General features: G+C 37.3%; 1 protein-coding gene across 1 annotated transcript in view; it reads left to right on the plus strand.

Moving 5' to 3' along the window:
• Positions 1–349: 349 nt before the first annotated feature.
• The window catches only part of LOC106053988 (growth hormone secretagogue receptor type 1-like), a 92,743-nt gene continuing 66,270 nt past the window's right edge, over positions 350–26,822 (plus strand). Inside the window, exon 1 of the mRNA XM_056017703.1 lies at positions 350–632. The gene's annotated coding sequence lies outside the window, so the exon portion shown is untranslated. The remainder of the gene's footprint in view (positions 633–26,822) is intronic.

Consider the following 26,822-nt stretch of genomic DNA (forward strand, 5'->3'; position numbering starts at 1 on the left):
AGCTTCAATAGCTTTGTTGTTTGTTATCAGAAAATGTTTTATTTGGTCTAGAATTCAAGGGGAATGCATGATCTTTTTAAATAACACAAAGTAAAGTTTATAAAAGCAAACATTAATTTAATTTAATGAGGTCAAATCAACAATGGTATCGTCAATTAGGAGAGGTTAATACTCAAATCCGTTTCGACCGCTAGAAGCTGTTCTTTGACCTCGTCCACACGGCCATGTCAACCCCGGTGTGAAGACCGCTGCTCAGCCGTACCGCATGTGTGTGAGGTCCTTCACTCACGCACGTGTGGGTGAGGCCCCCTCACTCTCGCACGTGTGTGTTTGGGCACAAGCTCGATGATGGATTCGGTCACAAATGAATAGTGCATCGAAGAGTATTAGTTGTCGTGTTTACTAGCCAGGATAGCGTGCAAAGAATACAGTTATAAAACATCAAATATTTGAAGTCTTATATCAAGAGGAAGAATCAAAATTTTAATAAAGGAAGATAAGGACTACTGCAGATGATATTTACTCAACTGTTGTAATATTTACTATGGGAAACACTGCTGAACCGCAACAATTTTTTTCGCTTAATGACATTTCAAGACTGGATTAGACCAATGTAAATTAACAAGTAAACAGTAAGTTTTAATTTAAGATCATTGTTTTGTTAGTGATTTTGAGCAGCCCCGAAAGTGAAAAAGCCGCAATTAGTTTTGTGTGGTCTGTCTGTTGGTCGGTCCGTCACGTTTAGATTTTAAAAAAAAAAGGTGAAAAGATATTTAAGACCTGATTTTATATTTTGCAGCTTACCAAGTCTTTCGTAACGGCTACTTCTATGTAAAAAAACAACAACAACTGTCTCGTTTTTAAATAAATACGTAAGTGTTTTTTCCACAAAATATATATTTTCTTTAAGCAGTGCTGAACAACTGAAGAGAACAGCACAGTATTTTTTCTTGGACTTGTCTGTAAAAAAAAGCTTATAGCTCAGCAGCAAATTGCTGGATAGAAGAAGAAGAATATAATATAAAAAAACAACAAGTTTCTATCAATAGTAAAACATGGGAGGCTATACTAAATAAACGAGATTATTATTTTATCTATTTTTATAACACCTATACGTACAATTTTGCGATGTCCCAGAATAAAGTTATAGCTAAAATTTTTTAAAATGTTTTTTTTTATCTTCCTAGCTACCAATTATTTCCAAACTACATTTTAAAAACAGGACTTACTGGTTTTGTTTGTCTTTCTAAATGATAACTACCACCCACCCAGAATTACGATCTACACCCACCCAGACTTACGATCTACACCCACCCAGACTTACGATCTACACCCACCCAGACTTACGATCTACACCCACCCAGACTTACGATCTATAGGTCATCTGTTTCTGTGCCTAAAAGAGTATCATGTAGCCAGCACAACGACCAACATTCTTTTACAGAGGTACCCTTAAGATCCCTAAATACAAAATCCAAGTCTTCACAGAGATTCGAACCCAGGACCCGAGGTTAGGAAGCCAAGAGATTTACCACTCAGCCACCGCGCCTCCACATTGACAGCTGCAGTCTACTCGAAGCAGACATAATTTCATTTGACACTTGACCAGAGAGTTACAGGAATGAGAGTTTGGCTATTCATCAACCCCATTGTCCGTATGTCAACCATCGATCATTTAATCAGATGATCAGTAAATCACATCCGCTAGACCAGGCCCACACTGAACCATATCTTCAAAACAATAATCTCATTGAAGACTTATTGAGCATAACAGTGTAATAGTAGCAATAACAACGCCAGCCAGCCTAACAGTTACATCAGAAACACTTTGATACTACGGAAAGTATTGTAACCTGCCTTTGTACATGCATTGCTTACCTAACAGATGACTTAGTCTTAGTGTTTAGCTTAAGGGGGCTGCATCTGAGTTTGCGTGAAAACAAACTCCTAATAATCTTTTCAATTCTATTTTTTTAAAAACTATAATTCAGAACAAAAAGGTGCTGTTTAAAATGTAGGGGCCTCCGCCAACAATATAATAATCAAAGATTCTCAAGTTGTTTTTATATATGCTCTAATAGATTATGCCATAATTATTTCATTTTAAAACGTCTTTGATTTTTTTTATGACCTAGACATTTTAATGACCCAGTTCTGGAATAGCGAATTTCTTTTCTAATCAATAGACATTCCGTCAATGACTACTTCTGAACTTCATATAAAGTCCTTCTTTAAACCATAATAGCCAATAGAGTTGATTGATTGGTTAAAATAAAGAAGCGAGCCATTGGATGTTTTGTTTCCAGGTCAGTTATTGCCGTTGACCGCTGGTTATAAAAACTACGTTTTTCGCATCTATTCATACATTCTAGTTTACAATAACATAAACATATTAATAATAAAATATCACAGATTTATTTTTTATCTTTTGTTGTCCTCTTTTTTTTCCCATCGTTTCGGACTTGACACTGACACTATTCCTTTATAGAGTTTATAAATTAAACCGTCATCAATGCATCTGGCAACAACTAAGCACTCGACAGATATTCCAGCAACCCAAACAGAGTTTTGGACCTCAAAAGGTGCCTGCACCATCTGAAATTGTCTAGTAGAGTTGTGCGTCGCACTTGGAACTCTAAAGCCAGGTAAAACGAACAAGAGCTCCCTTCCACCGGCCTGAAGTGGGCGGCGCGTTCCTCCTTCGCGCCACCCTGTCTGACGTGGGGTGATATTCGGGGTTTGATTTTGCGTTCACTTCCAGTGGACACGGGCACTCCGGACTCGCGGACTAGAGACGCGGCCGAAGGCCGCACCGCTGGGACCCCATCATGTTCCTTCAATCTACCAGGCTAACCGTGCGGGATACGGCATTTGTGTAACGGCCCCTTCAGGGACGGCGCCTGGACGTTGACAGCTCGCTGTGGGAGCTCTTTTACATCCCCGCACAGTGCAATGAGGATACTCTCACACCCTCTTAGGCACTCCCGCGAGAGCCTTGTTGGGCTACCCTTTGACCTAGCCGTCCCTCTCACGATCGTTTCCACCCGGGTGCCACGATGAGGCAGGGTAGCGTGAGGGGGGCGACTGGACCAGACCTCCCTGTGATGAAAGCTACCCAGGCCTAAACAAGCTATTGTTGCACAATGTAGGAACAGCAACAGGTCCGCTGAACACCTCAACAACAGCTACAACCGCAATTAAAATGATTTTCTGTACCGATCACAATCAAAATACTATTCTCGGTCTTTCTCGTTCTTATTGAAGAGAATCCAGCTTTAATCACTTTTATAATTTTTGTTTTAAAGATATTCCATTTCTAAATAGCTTGAAATGCGGCTAAAGGGGCAGACAAGATTGAAACGTAAAGATTGAGTTAGTTTAAATAATTTATTTTCATTGAGGCAATTATTATCTGGATCATCCTGACCGCACTGGGTCAAGCTAACCGTCAGCTGAGGTGTAAATCAAATGCTAATCTAATCCAAAAAGCCCCCAACACATTGGTTCACGAAAAGGGGAGAGGACCCAACTCTATAAAAAGTACGAATGTGTTGACCATTAGAACTAATGAACTAACACTTTAGGGACAGTCGTTTACATTCTGACGAGATATTTGGCCTTCATCCTCAACTCTAGTGTTATAAACATAGCATTTGTTCGGTAGTGTTAGCCCTACTATGGCGACATCATTATGTTTTTATGGCGACTTCATTATGATTCTATGGTGACATGAATATGTTGTTACGCTGTCCGATTTTCGATCTATTCATAAATATTAATCAGCGACTTAAACCCTGCTAAGTCGTTGGTTTTCCTGGCTGAATATTGTGCTCAATGATTTGTCAACATAAGATAACATCTTGCCGCTGTAAGTTACAAAGAAAATTTGTGTGGAAATATACTGAAAAATAACCTAAACTCAAAACCGTTTGCATAAATTTTTATAAATATACTGAAAAATAACCTCCCTTTTTGGTATAGTCTCCCCTGGTTTTTTTCTAGTAATGGTAAATAGTTGAAAAAAATTGTATATTTTAATGGAAAAAAACTGCTTGCAAGAATAATTAAAAATAATTAAATGTTTCGTTTTCAGAAGGAGGAAGGTAGCTGTTGCGTCTGAAGTTTGAAAGATCTGTATTAGTATGATATCGGATTTTCAATTGGTTTTCTACTTTTTAAGATCTGAACCGGAAGGTCGGATGGACCGACGAACGGACGGACTAACAGACAAACCACACAAAACTAAGAGCGGCTATTTCCCCCTTTTTAAGCATATTTGGATTAATCTGAAAACAATAAAAAGAATAACACAATTATAACAGACACGTTGTTGATTTAAGCTGTTCAAAAATTATGAGAAAACAAGAAATATAATAATAACAAAATGTTATAGTTTTGTTGTGTAATCGTTCTTTGACCTTTGACTCTCTCCTCTCTGCAGACTTGGTCAAACAGACTTCTAATAAATTGTGAAGAGAGTAACCCTGTCCAATGTTTAATTCAAATCAACTACAAACTCTTTCTGTTATAAAGTTTAGATTGGTTTCTTGAATAAAATATATTTTAAATATAAAATTGTTACAAGAGTGGTACTAATTTCAATTTCCTATAAACAGTTCATTTGTATAATGCACGAACAAAATGTTTTTTAGAACCAAAATACGTATTGCTAATATAGACCTACACGCTTCTAAATTTCGTTCCAGTTGTTAATGAAGAAATAGTGTTTTTCAATAAATAAGATCAATCAGCAGGATACATTTAAAAAAAAAATATACCATTTTGTAGTTTCAGAGGATTGTGCAAGCTGTGCTGTAAGTAATTCGATTCGGGATTAAACAAGAATTGTTTTTTTCTTGTTAAACTGGTGAATAGACATTTAAATAAAACATAACCAAATATAAGAAAAATAAGACCGCTGACGACAATGCCGCTTATCTTGCTTCATTCACATTACATAGTGACTAGCCTCACCGGCACCATAGAAACACTCACACACTCCATAACACAAATCCACCTATCATTGTGATGTCCACCGAGCCCACCTCTCAGTGTGATGTCCAGCCAACCCACCTCTCATTGTGATGTCCACCCAGCCCACCTCTCAGTGTGATGTCCAGCCAGCCCACCTCTAACTGTGATGTCCACCCAGCCCACCTCTCAGTGTGATGTCCACCCAGCCCACCTCTCAGTGTGATGTCCAGCCAGCCCACCTCTAATTGTGATGTCCACCCAGCCCACCTCTCAGTGTGATGTCCACCCAGCCCACCTCTCAGTGTGATGTCCACCCAGCCCACCTCTCAGTGTGATGTCCAGCCAGCCCACCTCTAATTGTGATGTCCACCCAGCCCACCTCTCAGTGTGATGTCCACCCAGCCCACCTCTCAGTGTGATGTCCAGCCAGCCCACCTCTCATTGTGATGTCCACCCAGCCCACATCTCACTGTGATGTCCAGCCAACCCACCTCTAATTGTGATGTCCACCCAGCCCGCCTCTCAGTGTGATGTTCAGGCAACCCACCTCTAATTGTGATGTCCACCCAGCCCACATCTCACTGTGATGTTCAGCCAACCCCCCTATCATTGTGATGTCCATTCTTATTGAACATCTTATCCCTGATGTATACTTTTACAAAATATCTAACCATAGTTATATTACTCCCTCATCTCTCCACTATTGATACAGTACTTCACCCATACAGACTACAATACAATAAGGTCTAGGTGTCGTACTGATCAATAATCTGCTAACTAGCTTCTTGATCCTGACTGGGATTTTTTTTTCCCTTCACATCAGTTACGTTGTCGGGCTCGTTCAGTTCATTCACAGTAACCTGACCTTATCTGGGGAAAAATGGAATTCAACTTAGAACAGGATGGCTACCTAGTTATCCAATTCACTTCTTTTAGAATTGAGAAAGTCTGAGTGTAACATTGAACAGAGTAGCGTGTCTCCTTCTTACAGACAATCTGGTATGTTGTCATAGTGTTTGTATAAGTGAAAAGGTTGAGGCATTCACATTTGGCCATCCCTTGATAACGTCTCTTTGTCATTGGTTTGTATCTACTTCCTATGTGGAAGATTATGGCGTCAGTGCAGTGATGTGTACTTAGTATGCCTTTATATAATTACTAACAGTTCAATGATATGTTAACATGTAAGCTGTCATCTCCTACATGTCACAATCTAACAATATCTTGAAACCAGCATTATTTTACAAGATAAATAACTCGAAATTTCGAATTAAAAAAAAAAAAAAAAAATCAAGGAAAAAAAAAAAATTCTGCTAAAGATCTTTGCTTCAAGGTCGAGAAAGATGGAGTAATGGAGTCACACCAAAATCTAATTATTTCCCTTGTTCTAATTATAGTCTACAGCGTTGAAACCCTTATTCTTTGTAGGCTGTCCCAGAGTTCCCTTTAGACTTAGATTACCACGTGTCCCTTTCCAGCTTTTGGTGGAAGCGAAGAGGGTAATTTACTTCGACTAGGAACTTTAATAGACCGTTCCAAAAAAAGCAACTGACAGCTTCTCTCTCTATATATATATCTCCCCCCCCCTTCTCTCTCTTTCTCTGTGTGTTTGTGTGTGTGTTTGTGTTCGGAATACCTCTGTCACTCAATAGATCTAGGCCTATTATTAGTATTTATATGACCTTTGAAAATACTTTCACTTCTTGCCTAATGATGAGTAATTCATACAAACTTGGTGTCCTACTTCCGCCATTGAACGACTATGGTGCATCTCGTAGAACCCTTTATTTCATGTACCCTTGGAGTCCTATTCTAGAGAGACAGTCCTGTCCCGCAGGTTAAGGTTGTATTTGCTTTGGAGGTAAAGGATGGATGGCTGCCTGGTCGTGCGGTTTGTGCGCTGGACTGTCGTTCGGATTCATCGACGGTCGAGGGTTCAAACCCTGCCCGCTCCCATCCCCCGTCGTCCTGCGGGAGGTTTGGACTAGGAAGTAAACTATCTTCAACTCTGAAGGAACATCCGAAACATGTAAAACATTTTACAAACAAAGGAGCCAGCCATTTTTTGTTTGGCAAGCTTTACTTCCATCGCAGACGCCGATGCTTTTTCGCTGTCCATAGCTGTCATCATCTCTTTCTGCGTCGTGCGATTTAAGGCGATGTCTTACCAGTAGTTATCATCAATGTCAATTCAATGTCCACTACTTTGAGGTCCCTTTTGATACATCTACGTATCGGAGCTGCGGACGATGAGTTTTTCTTGAGCCAGTTGCAAATGGACCATAAAGGAGGACTTTTGTTAGCGCAGGCGGCGTTGTCTGAGGATTGTAAAGATGTTGGGAAGATTAGTTCGAGCAAGTATCTCATGTTAATTGTTCTTGGTTTTGCTAGGTACAATAAGTGTTTAAAGTTTCAACTTTATCCAAAAATGCGTGTGGGAGAATTAGCGTTTACAATTATCTAAGGGGACAAAACTCCACAAATTTAAACATTTCTGTGAATACTAAACGATTTATTTCCCTTCTTGGTATCAAACAAAATAATAATTTACCAGTAATTAATTGATTAATTAGTTACTTATTTAAATTGATTCATGTCTTGTCTACACCAGTAAATAATTGTGCAAAGTTTCAGCTTGATCCCAGATTGGGTGTGGGAGAAATAACGTGTACAAACGTTTTACCAGACAGACAGACAGACAGAGCTGATATAAGCTTTGTAAAAAAAAATAAGATTCCAAAAAATATACACAATTTGAGCTCCAAAAAAAAAAAGGTAAAACTTGAAATCTGGTACATTTAATGTACGAAAGAAGCTCAGACAAGAATGAAGAAATAACGCTTAAATAACGAATCAAAAAAGAAATAAAATTATTGCAAAGGAAATAAATTAAAACATAATGACAATTAAAAAAAAAAAGCGAAAGTGACAAATTCGACAACACCATGACAGCAATAACAAAACAACATTCAGAAAAAACAACACAAAATAATAAAATAAGGGGAAAATACAAATGGAAAAAAACCCAACTAATTGATAAAAGTTCAAAAACAGCTGACGGCTATTTATAACAGAAATCACGAGATTAAATTAATGAAGTGACGCCGTGTTAGAGATGATTAGTTGATTCCAAGAAAGGAAATGTTTGATTAGCGCATCGATGAGGTCAGTGAAGTGTAGCATCCTGGGCCTTTGATTGTCATGCGTTGAAATCAATTCCAGAAAATATTTTTTTATTTTCTCAGGTCACGTGACCTGGTCCTCTCCTTTAATAAGACGCGTAGAAATAGTTCTTACAGTGCCACGAGCAAATAGTGACCAGTGGACTGCTGCCGAGATCTACACAAAAAAAAGTACATTAGGGAATCGAAACGTATATGCAGAGGCGTAGTGAGGGGGGGGGAACAAGGAGACAAGATGCACCGGGTGCCACACGCAGCCTATATGTCTATGTGATGTTCATGGAAAATTGGGGGGAGGGGGGCGTCAATAATGTACCTTGCCCCCCGGCGCACGTTTTGCTCAAAACGCCATTGCGTATTTGCTTCCCCATCAGAGGTGGAAAAGTTATCAATATCGGCCCTGGCATTATCATAGAACCTGGTCCACGAATGTCGCGCCATATGATGCTCATACCTCGTAAAGTTTGATAATTCGTCGTAAACTTAGAGCAAAGTATATTCATTGCTACACGTATGTAGTCTAAAAATGACTTACAGTAAAATAGTAAACTGAAATGAATACCTAATTAAATGTTTTGGAAAATATTTTATATTTCTGGAAAAGTAAAAAAAAAATAATAGAAAAAGAAACAGATGACCCTAACATCAACTGCCCCATTGATCACAAAAAAAAAAGATACATAAGGCTTAGAGAGGCACTTACTTAACATGAAAAGCTCTCGCCTTTGTTTACATTAACATGTGTGATATGTTTATTGAAGGGGAGTAGGAAGATCCCTCATCAGCGCACTCCTCCCACTCCTTACTTGGGACATTTTTTTTTTAAAATCTGTGTTCAAAGCTATTTCCATAAATATCCAACCTGACACATCTATCTGAAACCAGATCTTTATTATGAGAGTTTTCATTTATGATATCCTCCCTAAAAAAACTTTTAACATAAGTGAACCTTGAGAACTTCACCCGAGGTCCTGTCTAAAGGTTCCACAACGGTAGCCGCCATTACTTTGATTACGATGCAGCATATAAGTAGCACATAGCGCTCAGAAACTTGTTCCGCTCGCTACAAAAGCCGAAGGCCGCGCTATTTTAGAGGGGTTTCCTCATATGTCTACTTCTAACTGCCAAAAGCCTTGAAAAGGCGTCACTGTTATGACGCCCCATATGTGTAACATGACGACTTGAGTTATCAGGCCTCTCTTTCAAAAGCACCTCGCCCCCCCCCCCGGTAAGATAAAGGGATCTAGGCTCTCTACTCACTTCCACTTACAGACTTGTCCACCTAACGTAGTCGCCACGTTGAGGTCACGGGAGCTGGAATCCTGAGACTGCCAAGACCAGCTCTAGCCTGGACCCAATGAAGTTAATCAATCAACAAGAGAAATATTTCTGAATGTGCAGTGTGATGATCCATTGGGCTAACAGAAGAAAGATCGTTTCATTCATTTGCAAACTTGTCAATGATCTAACTCAATGCACGTCTTTAACAACAGTCATGTTCTGGATTATGACACTGTTTTTGTTTGACTCGCCCAAATTGTGGATTTCCAAAGATGTCCCTAGGAAGTTGGAAATGAAGTAAAAGATCTAGTGTAAGACTTGGAAAAATGTAACATTTCGCATCTTGAAGTGTTACTTTCAATTCTTCAATTTTTCATTTACTTAATCTTCCTCTTGCTTTATCACTTTATCGCCTGGTCACGTAGTGAGGCATGCACTGAAGGCTCAGATGATAACTTTCATTTCTGCTAGTCAGTTTATCGTCTCTTGCTCTAGTCTTCAGTTTTGTTGTTTATCTTGGACTAGATCTAACCATGGCATTGCAAACGTCTAGAGTAAAACTTTTTTTGTTTTTTTTTTCTATGAAACATTTTGCAGTTCTCTTGGTTCACGTCTCAACGTCACACACATATTGTTGTCAATATCATACTGCTGTCAATATCATACTGCTGTCAATATCATACTGCTGTCAATATCATACTGCTGTCAATATCATACTGCTGTCAATATCATACTGCTGTCAATATCATACTGCTGTCAATATCATACTGCTGACATTATCATACTGCTGTCAATATCATACTGCTATCAATATCATACTGCAGTCAATATCATACTGCTGTCAATATCACACTGCTGTCAATATCATACTGCTGTCAATATCATACTGCTGTCAATATCATACTGCTGTCAATATCACACTGCTGTCAATATCATACTGCTGTCAATATCACACTGCTGTCAATATCATACTGCTGTCAATATCATACTGCTGTCAATATCATACTGCTGTCAATATCATAATGCTGTCAATATCACACTGCTGTCAATATCATACTGCTGTCAATATCATACTGCTGTCAATATCATACTGCTGTCAATATCACACTGCTGTCAATATCACACTGCTGTCAATATCATACTGCTGTCAATATCACACTGCTGTCAATATCATACTGCTGTCAATATCATACTGCTGTCAATATCATACTGCTGTCAATATCACACTGCTGTCAATATCATACTGCTGTCAATATCATACTGCTGTCAATATCATACTGCTGTCAGTAGTTTGGCAAGTCTAGAATGTAGATTTTATTCATTCATGTGTGCAGGAATTTGTGTGTGTGTCTGTTTGTCTTAATGCGTGTGTGCGTGCTGCAATTATTCATTCAGACAGAGAAAGAAGGTAATTGCACGCGACAGAATCCGAATTTAAACGCTGACTCGTTTGACACTTAATTATTCTCTCTCAAGTATTGGTAGAACTTTTTTAGAGGTACTACAGTAAAAAGTTGCGTATTTTGTTATTATTATTATTATTTTTTTGCAAAGATATGTAGACCTTTTTTATTTATCCACCTAACTCAGAGCAAGCTACATACGCTACACAAATATGTAAGGTGATAAAAAAAATGCTGACAGGTGAGAAATACTTGTATGTCACAATATGCACAATCGTATTGACTTGTATGATTAAACAAAAACACGTCAAATATATTTCTAATTTATACTGAGATCATATCGCCACACAGTGGTTCCGATATAGGACGTAATGGGACTTAGCTTCAATAAAAGTGATTTCAAAATAATTCTAGGATTCAAAATGCAATAAATCGAAGATTTCTCTTCTTTGACAAGGCGAACAGTGACAAGGGTAACTCTGTCGTAATACTTCCTTTTCCCGCCCAGAATATGGCTGCATTTTTTGGGGGTTGACATCTTTGATCTCGGCCAGACCGAGCGTTCAGAATATAAATGTCTGTAAAGCTCTGTCGTGTCTGGGAGCGCGTCTGGCGATGACAGGGGCGATAGTCATTTCTGACTGGAAAATCAATGACATAATCATGAAACAGACTTGAAATGGTCCCAGAGTCGAAGCTGTAGGCAATACAAGACAATTGGTCTTCCAGAAACCAGTCTAGTATTAGAAACTCACGCAATCTGACTCTAATAGTAGATACACAGACTAAAACTGAAACACGCACAAAGTCTTTTTTAAAAACGAAATGGCGAAGAAGCAGTAGAACACAGCACTAGTGGGGCAGTAGAAGAGCGGAGCCGAACTGCCCCAAAAAGTGCTGCCAATGTTTAAGTTTTTTTGTGTATTTTGTTTAGCCTTATTTGGTTTCAGGGTTTTAAGGTTTTACCATCGCAGATAAAATACAAGACACCAATTACAAAACAAAAAGCTAACAGACACAAAAACTGTTTTATTCCCTTGGCAATTAAATCACAAAATAGAATCCAACGTTCTGATGTAAGCTTCACATGCAATGTTTAAGTGAAACTGTAGCGAAAGACGCAAGGATAATCATCAGCCTCCTTCAATCGTGAAACGACTATAGTTCATCTCGAACACTTTTTCACAGGGCTATATGACAATGTGAAAATAACGTTTTCCTGATCGTGCCCCTTGGAAGGAATAATGACGTAGTTGAAAGTCTTTGTTCACATTTGAATTGAAGCTCGATTTGAAATCTTGTTTCATTGAGGTCTGTGAAATGTAGATTACGTTTAGAAGTCGAAGCTACGCATAACCTTATCACTATCACTTATCACTTCTTATCTTATATAATACAGACGTTACTTCAAAAAAGAAGATGATTACGTCCTACGCGTCGTGCATTCAGTCACGCATATTAACCAATGACTTAAATTCTGCCAAGTCACTGGTTTTCCTGGCTAGCGCAGGCAACCCATTCCATGCTCTAATAGCGCTAGGGAAGAAGGAGTATTTGTACAAATTTGTCCTAGCATATGGAATGAGAAATATGCCTTTATCTTTGTGTCTTTCAGAGTATTTTATAAAATTTTGTTTTTGTATTTGAAGATTATGATTTAGTGTTTTATGTATAATTGCTACTTTACTTTTGAGTCTTCTGTCCTGAAGGCTTTCTAAATTTAGTGATTTTACTAAAGGTCTTACTCTAGTCAAATGTGAATATTCGTTTGTTATGAATCTCACTGCTCTATTTTGTGTCTGTTCCAGTTTCTTAATGTTTTCTTGAGTTGAGGGGTCCCAAACGGAGGATGCATATTCTATTATTGGCCTAACCAAGGTTAAATAACATTTTAGTTTTATGTTCTTATTTGATTTATAGAAATTTCTTTTAATAAATCCTAATGCTTTGTTTGACTTTTTTGTAGTTTCATCAATATGTGGATTCCATGACAGTTTTTCATTTATTATAACACCTAGGTATTTTGCGTTTTTAGACTGTGTTACTGGTTTGCCATGAGTAAGATAAGTGGAATTAATTTGTTTTAGTTTTTTTGTTACTCTTAACAACTGACATTTTTCTGGGTGGAAAGACATGCTCCAATTTGATTCCCATTTCTGTAATTCATCTAATTTTCTTTGTAAAATATCTGTGTCTTGTGTTGTTTTTATTGTTCTATATATTATGCAATCGTCTGCAAATAATCTGACTTTTGTTCCTGAACTAATGCAATTTGGTAAATCATTTATGTAAATTAAAAATAGTAGTGGACCCAAGACTGTTCCTTGAGGTACACCTGAGTTTACTGTTATCGGTGTTGATTTAGAGCCATTTATTATTACAGTTTGTTTTCTCCCTATCAGAAAATATTAATCCACTGATACAGTGGACCATTAATGCCGAAATATTTTAATTTTTTAATCAAACTATGGTGGTGAACTTTGTCAAAAGCCTTGGAAAAATCTAGAAAGATAGAATCTATTTGTTCACTATTATCTAAACCTTTTGAAAAATCATCAATTAGTCCTATTAGTTGTGTTTCACATGATCTATATTTCCTAAAGCCATGTTGTCACTATCACTTATCACTATCACTTATCACTTATCACTATCACTATCACGTATCAATATCACTTATCAATATCACTTATCAATATCACTATCACTTATCACTTGTCACTATCACTTATCACTTATCACTTATCACTAACGCTAATCACTATCACTTATCACTATCACGATCCCTTATCACTATCACTTATCACTATCACTTATCACTATACCTTATCACGTTCACTTATCACTATCACTATCAATTATCACTATCACTTATCACTTATCACTATCACTTATCACTATCACTTATCACTATCACTTATCACTATCACTTATCACTATCACTTATCACTATCACTTATCACTATCACTTATCACTATAACTTATCGTTATCACTTTCACTTATCACTATCACTTATCAATATCACTTATCACTATCACTTATCAATATCACTTATCAATATCACTTATCAATATCACTTATCACTATCACTTATCACTATCACTTATCAATATCATTTATCACTATCACTTATCACTATCACTTATCAATATCATTTATCACTATCACTTATCACTATCACTTATCACTATCACTTATCACTTATCACTATCACTTATCACTATCACTTATCACTTATCACTATCACTTATCACTATCACTTATCACTATCACTTATCACTATCACTTATCACTATCACTTGTCACTATCATTTATCACTATCATTTATCACTATCACTTATCTTTTATCATTTATCATTTATCATTTATCATTTATCACTATTACTATCACTATCACTTATCACTATCACTTATTAGTAACACTTATTAGTAGCACATACCACTATCACTAATTACTATACTTATCACTTATCAATGTCACTTATCACTATCAATTATCACTATCGTTCAAGACAACTGAATTAATATATTTAAATTTTGACAAATTGTAACCCAGTTGCTCCTCAAATGATGATAATGGTAATAATAATAACTACTAATAATAATGACAGTACAGACTCCTTCGTAACCCTGAACATTGCTGGATAGATTTTTACTAATCGTCTGATGGCGGTTCTGCTGCAGACCTGGCATCAATATCTGAGTGGACAATCTGAAAGAAATAACGCTGAATTCGGATTCTCTAAAGTAGATCTCGACCCTGGCAGAAACCAGAGAATTGGAAATACTTTTTAAAATAACAATATTGAAATCCTTATCATCTTGTGATGTTGTGTAAAAAGAGTTACAAATTAAAACAAACAAACAAATATGACAATGAAGTAATACAAATAAGGCAAAGTGAAATGTTTTTTTTATTCAGTGACTTGTTTTCATTATAAGAGAATTAAAATGACCTGTATAAGAAACTCTAAATCATCATTTTTTTTTTAGGATTGCAGAGTTAGTGTCGCTCTGACCTTACATTCTTTATTGACCCTCTGATTGAAAGACTGACATTCTCAAGTTGAATCACGCAGTTATGACCAGTGTAGTGTAAGGATAGCAGAACTACATCAAAATGAAACAGCAAAAAAACCCACCACCAACAACAACACCAAAAAAAAAACAACCTGTCTAGACTGATCTCATTAAAATATTGTTATGCCCAAGTAATTGAATCTAAAAATCAGAAAAATTGGTTCCGGCTTTTTTTTTCAACGTTCTAACAACGTTCAGAGATCACGTTTACGTCAGTAAAAAAAATATATCTGTGAATCTTAGCACCTCCATCACTTTCTTCCTGTTTGTAGCTGTTAGTTTCCCAATTCTTATTATTGTAATAGAGAGATCCGGCGATTTATGCTGTTCTATCATGTCCATGACGTGATGCCATCAGACACTTGAAGCAGTGCTGTCAGAACCTTGACGCAGAGCTTTCAGACCCTTGGCACAGTGCTATCAGGCCATTGACACAGTGCTATCTGTCCCTTGACGCAGTGCTATCAGGCCATTGACACAGTGCTATCTGTCCCTTGACGCAGTGCTATCAGGCCATTGACACAGTGCTATCTGTCCCTTGACGCAGTGCTATCTGTCCCTTGACGCAGTGCTATCAGGCCATTGACACAGTGCTATCTGTCCCTTGACGCAGTGCTATCAGGCCATTGACACAGTGCTATCTGTCCCTTGACGCAGTGCTATCAGGCCATTGACACAGTGCTATCTGTCCATTGACACAGTGCTATCTGTCCCTTGACGCAGTGCTTTCAGGCCATTGACACAGTGCTATCTGTCCATTGACACAGTGCTATCTGTCCCTTGACGCAGTGCTTTCAGGCCATTGACACAGTGCAATCTGTCCATTGACACAGTGCTATCTGTCCCTTGACGCAGTGCTTTCAGGCCATTGACACAGTGCTATCAGGCCATTGACACAGTGCTATCTGTCCCTTGACGCAGTGCTATCAGGCCATTGACACAGTGCTATCTGTCCATTGACACAGTGCTATCTGTCCCTTGACGCAGTGCTTTCAGGCCATTAACACAGTGCTATCAGGCCATTGACACAGTGCTATCTGTCCCTTGACGCAGTGCTATCAGGCCATTGACACAGTGCTATCTGTCCATTGACACAGTGCTATCTGTCCCTTGACGCAGTGCTTTCAGGCCATTGACACAGTGCTATCTGTACCTTGACGCAGTGCTTTCAGGCCATTGACACAGTGCTATCTGTCCCTTGACGCAGTGCTTTCAGGCCATTGACACAGTGCTATCTGTCCCTTGACGCAGTGCTTTCAGGTCATTGACGCAGTGCTATCAGGCCATTGACACAGTGCTATCTGTCCCTTGACGCAGTGCTATCTGTCCCTTGACGCAGTGCTATCAGGCCATTGACACAGTGCTATCTGTCCCTTGACGCAGTGCTATCAGGCCATTGACACAGTGCTATCTGTCCCTTGACGCAGTGCTATCAGGCCATTGACACAGTGCTATCTGTCTCTTGACGCAGTGCTATCAGGCCATTGACACAGTGCTATCTGTCCATTGACACAGTGCTATCTGTCCCTTGACGCAGTGCTATCAGGCCATTGACACAGTGCTATCTGTCCATTGACACAGTGCTATCTGTCCCTTGACGCAGTGCTTTCAGGCCATTGACACAGTGCTATCAGGCCATTGACACAGTGCTATCTGTCCCTTGACGCAGTGCTTTCAGGTCATTGACGCAGTGCTATCAGGCCATTGACACAGTGCTATCTGTCCCTTGACGCAGTGCTTTCAGGCCATTGACGCAGTGCTATCAGGCCATTGACACATTGCTATCTGTCCCTTGACGCAGTGCTATCAGGCCATTGACACAGTGATATCTGTCCCTTGGCGTAGTGCTATCAAGCCATTGACACAGTGCTATCTGTCCTTTGACGCAGTGCTATCAGGCCATTGACACAGTGCTATCTGTCCATTGTCGCAGTGCTATCAGGCCATTGACACAGTGCTATCTGTCCATTGACGCAGTGCTATCAGGAAATTGACACAGTGCTATCTGTTCATTGACGCAGTGCTATCAGGCCATTGACACAGTGCTATCTGACCATTGACACAGTGCTATCAGGCCATTGACAAAGTGCTATCTGTCCCTTGACGCAGTGCTATCCGTCCCTTAATACAGTGCTATCAGGCCATTGACACAGTGCTATCTGTCCCTTGACGCAGTGCTATCCGTCCCTTAATACAGTGCTATCAGGCCATTGACGCAGTGCTATCCGTCCCTTAATACAGTGCTATCAGGCCATTGACGCAGTGCTATCCGTCCCTTAATACAGTGCTATCAGGCCATTGACACAGTGCTATCTGTCCCTTGACGCAGTGCTATCCGTCCCTTAATACAGTGCTATCAGGCCATTGACGCAGTGCTATCCGTCCCTTAATACAGTGCTATCAGGCCATTGACACAGTGCTATCTGTCCATTGACGCAGTGCTATCCGTCCCTTAATACAGTGCTATCAGGCCATTGACACAGTGCTATCTGTCCATTGACGCAGTGCTATCCGTCCCTTAATACAGTGCTATCAGGCCATTGACACAGTGCTATCTGTCCCTTGACACAGTGCTATCTGTCCCTTGACGCAGTGCTATCTGTCCCTTGACGCAGTGCTATCTGTCCCTTAATACAGTGCTATCAGGCCATTGACACAGTGCTATCTGTCCCTTGACGCAGTGCTATCTGTCCCTTGACGCAGTGCTATCTGTCCCTTGACGCAGTGCTATCCGTCCCTTAATACAGTGCTATCTGTCCCTTGACGCAGTGCTATCTGTCCCTTGACGCAGTGCTATCCGTCCCTTAATACAGTGCTATCAGGCCATTGACACAGTGCTATCTGTCCATTGACGCAGTGCTATCCGTCCCTTAATACAGTGCTATCAGGCCATTGACACAGTGCTATCTGTCCCTTGACGCAGTGCTATCTGTTCCTTAATACAGTGCTATCAGGCCATTGACGTGGTGGTTCCTTTATAACTTCTTCTCACAGTGGAATAGGCTCGTAATACGAAAGTTAGAAATTGATTTAAACAAAAATAATCCGCCTGTATTTGTACCAGACTATAAAACATTTTTCATTAAATGTGAAAAGGTTTGAAAGGTTTCCTGACAATGTTAATATTGTTTACTACTCTACGGGGGGATTCAAAAAGCATGCGACGAAATCATTACGTATTTATTCGCTTCCATAGCAGTGTAATAGGCTGAATTAATGGCTGTTTGATACAACTATACATGAGATCTCATTCTTTACCTTGGTGTTTAATAGAAGAGTTCTTCTCATTCTTTAGCTGGGTGTCAGTTTCAACCTGTCTTGTTCAATTTGTCGTTGTTGGAAAATCGCTTGTTTATTTATGTGAGCAGGTCAGGTAGGCGCGAGTGGCAGGGACCTTTTCCCAGCTGCTCAACATTAAAATTTACCAACAGTAGGCAGATGTTTGCGCTACTGGGTGGGCTCAATCTGTGCACCTCGGTATGGTTACCAAGGGGCTAGAGTCACCTAAGTAACCAGACAACTAACTATACTAACTTAACTAAATGAAAACGAGATAACAAACTTTAGTTTACGATAAATAAAACAAAAAGAAACTTTATTTACATACAAAAATAAATCAATAATAAAATATAATATATACACTAACTTGACTAATCACTACTACTGAACCCATCAACTAACTAAAACCCTCTAAATCTACACCACTACAAACACTAACAAACTAACCAAACCAACTATCTAACTAAATCACTAATAAGACAACACTACAGAAACAAAATAACACTAGCTTCTCTAGAAATAGTAGAATTAGTTCTAGAATAGATCTACAGAAACAATAACAAAACTATCAATAGCAGAAACAAAATAACACTAGATTCCCTAGAATTAGAATAGATCTACAACAGCAGTTATAAGCAGCAGCTATTTCAGCAGAGTAATTGCAGCAGCTAAAAGCAGCTAAAAGCAGTAATAATAGCCTGCAAAACATAAATGCAAAACTATATTATATTCTATTAGGACTGATGGACGCCGCCATCTTCAATACAGCATGTTGCCAACTATTATGACAAATAGTCCAAGTAGAAAATAAAATAACTACCTTACACATAGTGTGACATAGATCTAGTAAAAAAATAAAATAGTTACAAACTTACAGGCCGTCCCAGGTACAGGAATAAAAATATAATTAGACGACAGACCACAAAGATCTTCAGCTGTCACACAGACAGATATGGTACTGACCACTGGTCAAATGTACACTCAACTGTTTTAAGACAGCATGTAGTACATCACTTTTATACTATCCCGCACTAACCTATATAAATATGCGGAAGTACAATTATAAAATCTGACACTGACCTATAAAAATAAAATATATAAAAATAGCTCTAACCTATACACAAAAATACATTTAAAAAATAGCTAAAATTGCATATAAAACTAGCTCTGGGAGCGCAAGCTCACATTTACACACAAAATAGGAACTCCTCAGCAGAAGGCGTTTTGTGTGTTGAGTTTGCGAAAACAAATGTCATTGTAGTGTGTGACTTTTTTCCTGTGGGTAGTTAAGTAAAGTTCTTCCTTCAGACCTTGAGACCTATAGATGATGTAAAGGTCATCTTTTTTTTTTGTCGCCAACGAGGGTGTCATGTGACCAGTACAACGACCAACCGACTTTACTTTTCCCTAACTCAGAAGCATCCAAAGATCCCGAAATAAAAAAAATCCCAGTCTTCTCCAGGATTCCAACCCAGGACACCCGGATTGGAAGTCAAGTGCTTTACCACTTAGTCAAAGAGCCTCTCATGTGTTAATATGTTGAAGACACAGCTTTTGTTCTACCGTTGCCAGTAAATATCAATGCCATGAAAGATAACAGCTGCAATGAACACAGTGGAAGGAAGGATTTCTGAAGCTCGTTGGGGGGGGGGGGGGAGGAATTTTCATGTTGGTTTCATGTTTTTATCTATTTAATATTGTTCATGTTTTTGTGTGTTTTCTTTACCTGCGTTTTTAAAAACAGTGTTACTATATTATTTGAACTGATCCCGTGTCAAGCAGATAGCTAACACTCGGATCACTTGTCTGAGAATATGATATGGTTCTGTGTCTGTTCAAGTTTAATTTTGTTATACTCCATGTCATCTACATATCTCAATGTATTTAACATGCGTAGTTGTTATTGCATTATTCTTTTGGGGGGGGGGGGCTGTTAAATTTTAAAATGTTTGTCTGCCTCCACAAAACCTGCAGTGAATCAATTTGTTTACGTAGCCCACATATTGACTTTTATTTTGTATATTTCCTCTGTCTTTATTTCTTACATATAGTTTTTCTGTTTGCTCGTATGTCTGGGATTCCTAAATCCATTTTTTAATTGTCGCATCTTATCTTATTTTCTTATAAATTACAGACGTCCCTTCAAAGGAAGATTTACGTCTTACCCGCATCCATGTGTTAATCTAGTCGGGCAGGTTAATAAGAGACAGACACTCTGCTAGGTCATTGCTTTTCATGGCTGATTCAGGCAACCCGTATGATGATCTAATGGCTGTAGAGAGGAAAGAGCACTTGAATTAATTTTTACTAGCATATGGAATAGGTTCCTGCATTACCATTATTAAATACAACTTCTTGTCATCTAAACTTAGATCGAATCTTGTCAGCTTCTATTAACATGCTGTACATTAAAATAAGAATGATGAGGTATAAGAATGATGGCTATTTGTTAATTTGTTCTGCTTAGTTTCTACTCATTTTGTAATTAGTTTAATCATTTTTTTTTGTTTAGCTCAAAGAAAGTGTCGAAACATATAACACATTATAAATAAGAGACAAAATGTTAGTATAAAGATACATGGTATGCTTCTGGTAGAATGTTAGTATAAAGATACATGGTATGCTTCTGGTAGAATGTTAGTATAAAGATACATGGTATGCTTCTGGTAGAATGTTAGTATAAAGATACATGGTATGCTTCTGGTAGAATGTTAGTATAAAGATACATGGTATGCTTCTGGTAGAATGTTAGTATAAAGATACATGGTATGCTTCTGGTAGAATGTTAGTATAAAGATACATGGTATGCTTCTGGTAGAATGTTAGTATAAAGATACATGGTATGCTTCTGGTAGAATGTTAGTATAAAGATACATGGTATGCTTCTGGTAGAATGTTAGTATAAAGATACATGGTATGCTTCTGGTAGAATGTTAGTATAAAGATACATGGTATGCTTCTGGTAAGATGTTAGTATAAAGACACAGTGTATGATTCAGAGAAAATGTTAGTATGACGACACAGTTTATGATTCCGACACACTGTTATTAAGATGATACATTGTATTATTTATTAACAATGTTCGTGTGACGACACAGAATATATGCTTGCATTCAGATTCTCTATGTCTAGAAAAGAATCCATTTGATTTATTGATTTTCTTCTTTTTGTTTGTTGCTTATTGTCTCTTTCCACTTCAATACACATCGAAAATTTAGAGACGTTTCTGAGACAAGCCGAGTTTTTTAAAGTAGGAATCTTGACATTAATGGGTCCAGACTTCGGTGACGATCTTTTTCAGATCCTTTTTTGTGTGTAATACTGACAGAGTGAAATAAAATGTACACAGATTATAGGATTAAGATCTATATCGTCATCTTCCGATATTTGTGAGTGAAAGTTTTTATTTTACTAGACTATGTGCTGGGTGTGCCTGACAATGGCGGTAATTATATCTCCTACAAGCTTGCGGTCAACAAATGTTTGTGAAATCTTCCACTTTTTGTTTCATCTATATACCATAACTCTGTTTTAAAATCAGCCATTCTGTCATTCTGTGTGAATAAAAATTGCCCAAGAAGAATCTCCCTTTTTTAATAGTTTCACGTGTGGTTTTTTTACTATTAATAGCCAATAGTTGTAAAAATGTATTTTTATGAACAAACTGCTGACATATATTTGAGTTTAAAAATTAAATTTTGAGCTTTCAGAAATAAAATAAGTAAACATGGTATGAAAACTTTGAAAGATCAAAAACATCACAATATCAGGTGTTCAATATCTGTTTAAGTTTATAAGATCTAAAACATCACAATATCAGGTGTTCAATATCTGTTTAAGTTTATAAGATCTAAAACATCACAATATCAGGTGTTCAATATCTGTTTAAGTTTATAAGATCTAAAACATCACAATATCAGGTGTTCAATATCTGTTTAAGTTTATAAGATCTAAAACATCACAATATCAGGTGTTCAATATCTGTTTAAGTTTATAAGATCTAAAACATCACAATATCAGGTGTTCAATATCTGTTTAAGTTTATAAGATCAAAAACATCACAATATCACATGTTCAATATCTGTTTAAGTTTATTAGATCTAAAACATCACAATATCAGGTGTTCAATATCTGTTTAAGTTTATAAGATCTAAAACATCACAATATCAGGTGTTCAATATCTGTTTAAGTTTATAAGATCTAAAACATCACAATATCAGATGTTCAATATCTGTTTAAGTTTATAAGATCTAAAACATCACAATATCAGGTGTTCAATATCTGTTTAAGTTTATAAGATCTAAAACATCACAATATCAGTTGTTCAATATCTGTTTAAGTTTATAAGATCTAAAACATCACAATATCAGTTGTTCAATATCTGTTTAAGTTTATAAGATCTAAAACATCACAATATCAGGTGTTCAATATCTGTTTAAGTTTATAAGATCTAAAACATCACAATATCAGGTGTTCAATATCTGTTTAAGTTTATAAGATCTAAAACATCACAATATCAGTTGTTCAATATCTGTTTAAGTTTATAAGATCTAAAACATCACAATATCAGGCGTTCAATATCTGTTTAAGTTTATAAGATCTAAAACATCACAATATCAGGTGTTCAATATCTGTTTAAGTTTATAAGATCTAAAACATCACAATATCAGGTGTTCAATATCTGTTTAAGTTTATAAGATCTAAAACATCACAATATCAGGTGTTCAATATCTGTTTAAGTTTATAGGATCAAAAACATCACAATATCAGATGTTCAATATCTGTTTAAGTTTATTAGATCTAAAACATCACAATATCAGGTGTTCAATATCTGTTTAAGTTTATAAGATCTAAAACATCACAATATCAGGTGTTCAATATCTGTTTAAGTTTATAAGATCTAAAACATCACAATATCAGATGTTCAATATCTGTTTAAGTTTATAAGATCTAAAACATCACAATATCAGGTGTTCAATATCTGTTTAAGTTTATAAGATCTAAAACATCACAATATCAGTTGTTCAATATCTGTTTAAGTTTATAAGATCTAAAACATCACAATATCATTTGTTCAATATCTGTTTAAGTTTATAAGATCTAAAACATCACAATATCAGATGTTCAATATCTGTTTAAGTTTATAAGATCTAAGCGGGACGGACGGACGGACGGAAGGATGGACGAACAGACACACCACACATTTAAAAGCTACTATTCCACTTTCGGGAGCCGCTAAAAAAAGAGTCTTAAGCAATAACTTACATACTGGGTTTGGGGGGGATACTGTTTGAACAAATATCCCTTCGGAGGATATGAAATCAATAAATATTAGTTTAAACAACATCTTATATGACATTCTCCAAAAGACAGTCAAAATGATCAGTGGCGTAATTAAGTAACCTTTGGGCCAAGTTAAAGAAACTTAAGAAACTAGATGATTAACATTGAGAAACATGGAGCCGAGTTACTTTAGTTAATTTACATTTACAAAAGGTGTTCCGATAAATGTAAGGGCACGGTGGCTGAGTAGTTAAGCGCTTTGCTTCCAAACCTGGGTTTCTGGGCTCGAATCTCGTGAAGACTGGGATTTTGAATTCCGAGAATTTTAGTGCGCCCCTGAGTCCACCCACTTTAATGGGTACCTGACTTTGATTGGGGAAAGTAAAGGCGGTTGGTCGTTGTGCTGGCCACATGACACCTTGTTCGTTAATCGTAGGCAACAGAGACAGATGACCTTAATATCATCTGCCCTGTAATTCGCAAGGTCTGAAATGGGAACTTTTTATTTTTACTCCGATAAATGTGCTCACTTTTACAAGTAATATTGTCATTGCACTGAATTCAGTCACGAATTCTGAGGAGTGTAAGTATCCAGATACTTAATGGTGGTACGTTTTCTTACGAGTACGAAAGGAATTTTAATGCGCTCTTACTAGTCATGGGCCCTGATGCAATGAACGCCTTCGAGCTTTGGAGACATAGGATATTATTTCGAGGATTATTCTAATATTTATAATTCGAAAAGCTATATTAAATTAAAAGAATGTCGGATTAGGAAACTTAAATTAATCCACAGAAATATTAGCTAAATTTACGCTATTAAAATATGGTTAGCTAGTGTATGTGAAGAAAAAACCCTGATGTAAAAATATTAGCAAGCTAGTTAGTGCTAAATATAAGGTGCTGAAAATTAAGCTAATTAGTTCAAGCCCGTGAACAAAAAATGTACGCCATAAAAATCGAATGAACTTCGGGAGTAATTGGCTAGTATCAAATATCATTGCAATTGTCATGTGTGCAATTTTGCTCCAATCAAAAGATCATTAGATCTGACAATGATTTAACACATTTCGCGTAAAAGTCATGGATCAGGGGAGAGAACTCTTACAGTTTTCATCGGCAGGCGTTTGAATTTTGAGCATTTTTTTTTCTTTCTGATTATGTCGGTGAAAATATGTTATATTCATGAATTCTTGGCCATCAATATGTTTATTTGACTTATTTTTTAAAATCAATTTGATTTTAAAAGCTTTACGTCTGCTAAAAGTAGAGGTGTAGTGGCTGAGTGGTACAGCTCTTGACTTTCGAACTGAGGGGTCCCGGGTTCCAATCCTGGTGAAGATTGGAGTTTTAAATTTCGGAATCCACCTGCGTACATGACATTAGTTGGGAAAAGGTAGAGGCTGTTGATCGTTGTACTGGCTACATGACACCCTATAGGTTGCGAAATCTGAAAGTGGATCTTTACTTTAATTTATTGATGTAAATCTACTATATGTTACATTCATGAATTTCTGTATAACAATTCTGGCTCTATTTTGTTCGCTCACTTTCATTTTAAAGGCTGTATGTCTCCTAAATATGTTATAATAAAATTAATTAACCAAGGTCTATTTTTCTGATCTGATAAAGTAAATATAACTAACACTAAATGTACAATCTTTCTCAACACTGGCGAAGAAAGTTAAATAAAACGTTTGGGAGAGGGGAGCAGTTATATTATATAGATCAAACTTTAAAATCTTTTTTATTTTATTTACGAGACAAAGATTTATGTTTAATCCTTGTAGACAAGAAGCGTTCAATGAAGGTTATGTTTTAGTAAGGGACGAATTAGGGCTATCAGTTTGATCCATCCCCATGTTTACAATTGTATGATGTCAAAAGTCACTGGGGCACACCTATTATAACCCATCCCGACAAGATCAACGTCTTATCTTTCGACTCAGAACCGGACACAACAGAATGAGACAACATATATTCCGGAAGCTCAAAATTGGAACCAGTGAAATCTGCCCATGTGGAGTGTCACCAGAGAATGCTGACCATGTCCTCCAGGACTGCTCTCTTTACCAAGAGCCCTGAACAAGAACTGGCCCCAAAACACCCCAACAGAAAGAAAACTATATGGAGAGCTGCCTGATTTGGAAACCACTACGCTGTTCATCTCATGTATTGGTCTAGTCATATGAACGCTCCAACATAAAAATGAGAACAAAGAAGAAGACCTGGGGCACTATGGCTGACTCTGCGTCTAGCCGCTGTCTCAGCTTTTCATGGGAGGAAAAAAATATCAACAAAAACTAGGAAAATAAAACATAATGATATAATAATAATTTTTTTTTCTTCCAGATTTTATTGATTAATCTGCAAGAGTAGTTCTGCTTGAGCCGTGTCTTATAATGTCCCTTCTTCCAAGGGAATTTAGAGTCCTTCTTTTTAGTGTTGTATTTGCTATTGTACTGTATCGTGCATTCTACGTTTTAGTGTGTCTGGTACTATGTCTTTCCTTGTGACTTATTTTTCACTTTTTAAAAGAATTTTCGTTTGCTTTTCTCCTTAACTCCACTAACTCCTGGTTCTCTCCCTTTCTTTTTTTGTCTTATTCTTTGATATGTTTCTGTTTCCAGTATTCCACTAGTTTTCTAAGACCAAGACTGCGTTATTGATCTTTATGGAAATTTTGCTGTGATTACAGGGACCCTATTCTCATATACAGACAACACAAAAGAGACATTCACATAGATAGACCGAAGGGTAGCGTTGATAAAGTCTGACCGAGTAAGGTACGAACGATTTTATGTACCGCTCTGTTCTTGTCATCATTGAGGTAGTTATGATGGAGCGGGTGTTGTTGTTTTTTTGATCATATCAAAAATTTGCGATTGATCTTAGACATTTCTGTATAAAAAGTTCAAGTTACCAATCAGCATTACTTAGCTTAAGGAGATGCAAGCAGATCTCTCTTATCTTTCGCAATCAGTACCATTTCTGATGTCAATTAAAGTTTTGTTGAAAGAAAAAAAAAACGCTTCTGTAACATACATTTTGTGCTTTTTATTGTATTTTTAAAACTTTGTTCGTTGCTTTATTTTTGGCTTCCTCTTGTGCCCGGGTAATATTCTCTTTGATATCTCCTCATTCATGTTGACTTCATTAAAAACTATTACAGCTCCAATTTCTTTTTTTCTTTTTTAAAGTGAATCTTTTTATCCGCCAGGCCAGTGTTCTAACTCCAAACAGGGAGAATTACATGATTCGTTTCTCGTCATTTTGAGTTCATATTTTCATCTGGCTATTTGTAGGCTTTGCTAACGTCGTTAGCGAGTTTGGCTCATAA

This window comes from Biomphalaria glabrata, chromosome 1, assembly GCF_947242115.1.
Source record: "Biomphalaria glabrata chromosome 1, xgBioGlab47.1, whole genome shotgun sequence".
NCBI lineage: Eukaryota > Metazoa > Mollusca > Gastropoda > Planorbidae > Biomphalaria > Biomphalaria glabrata.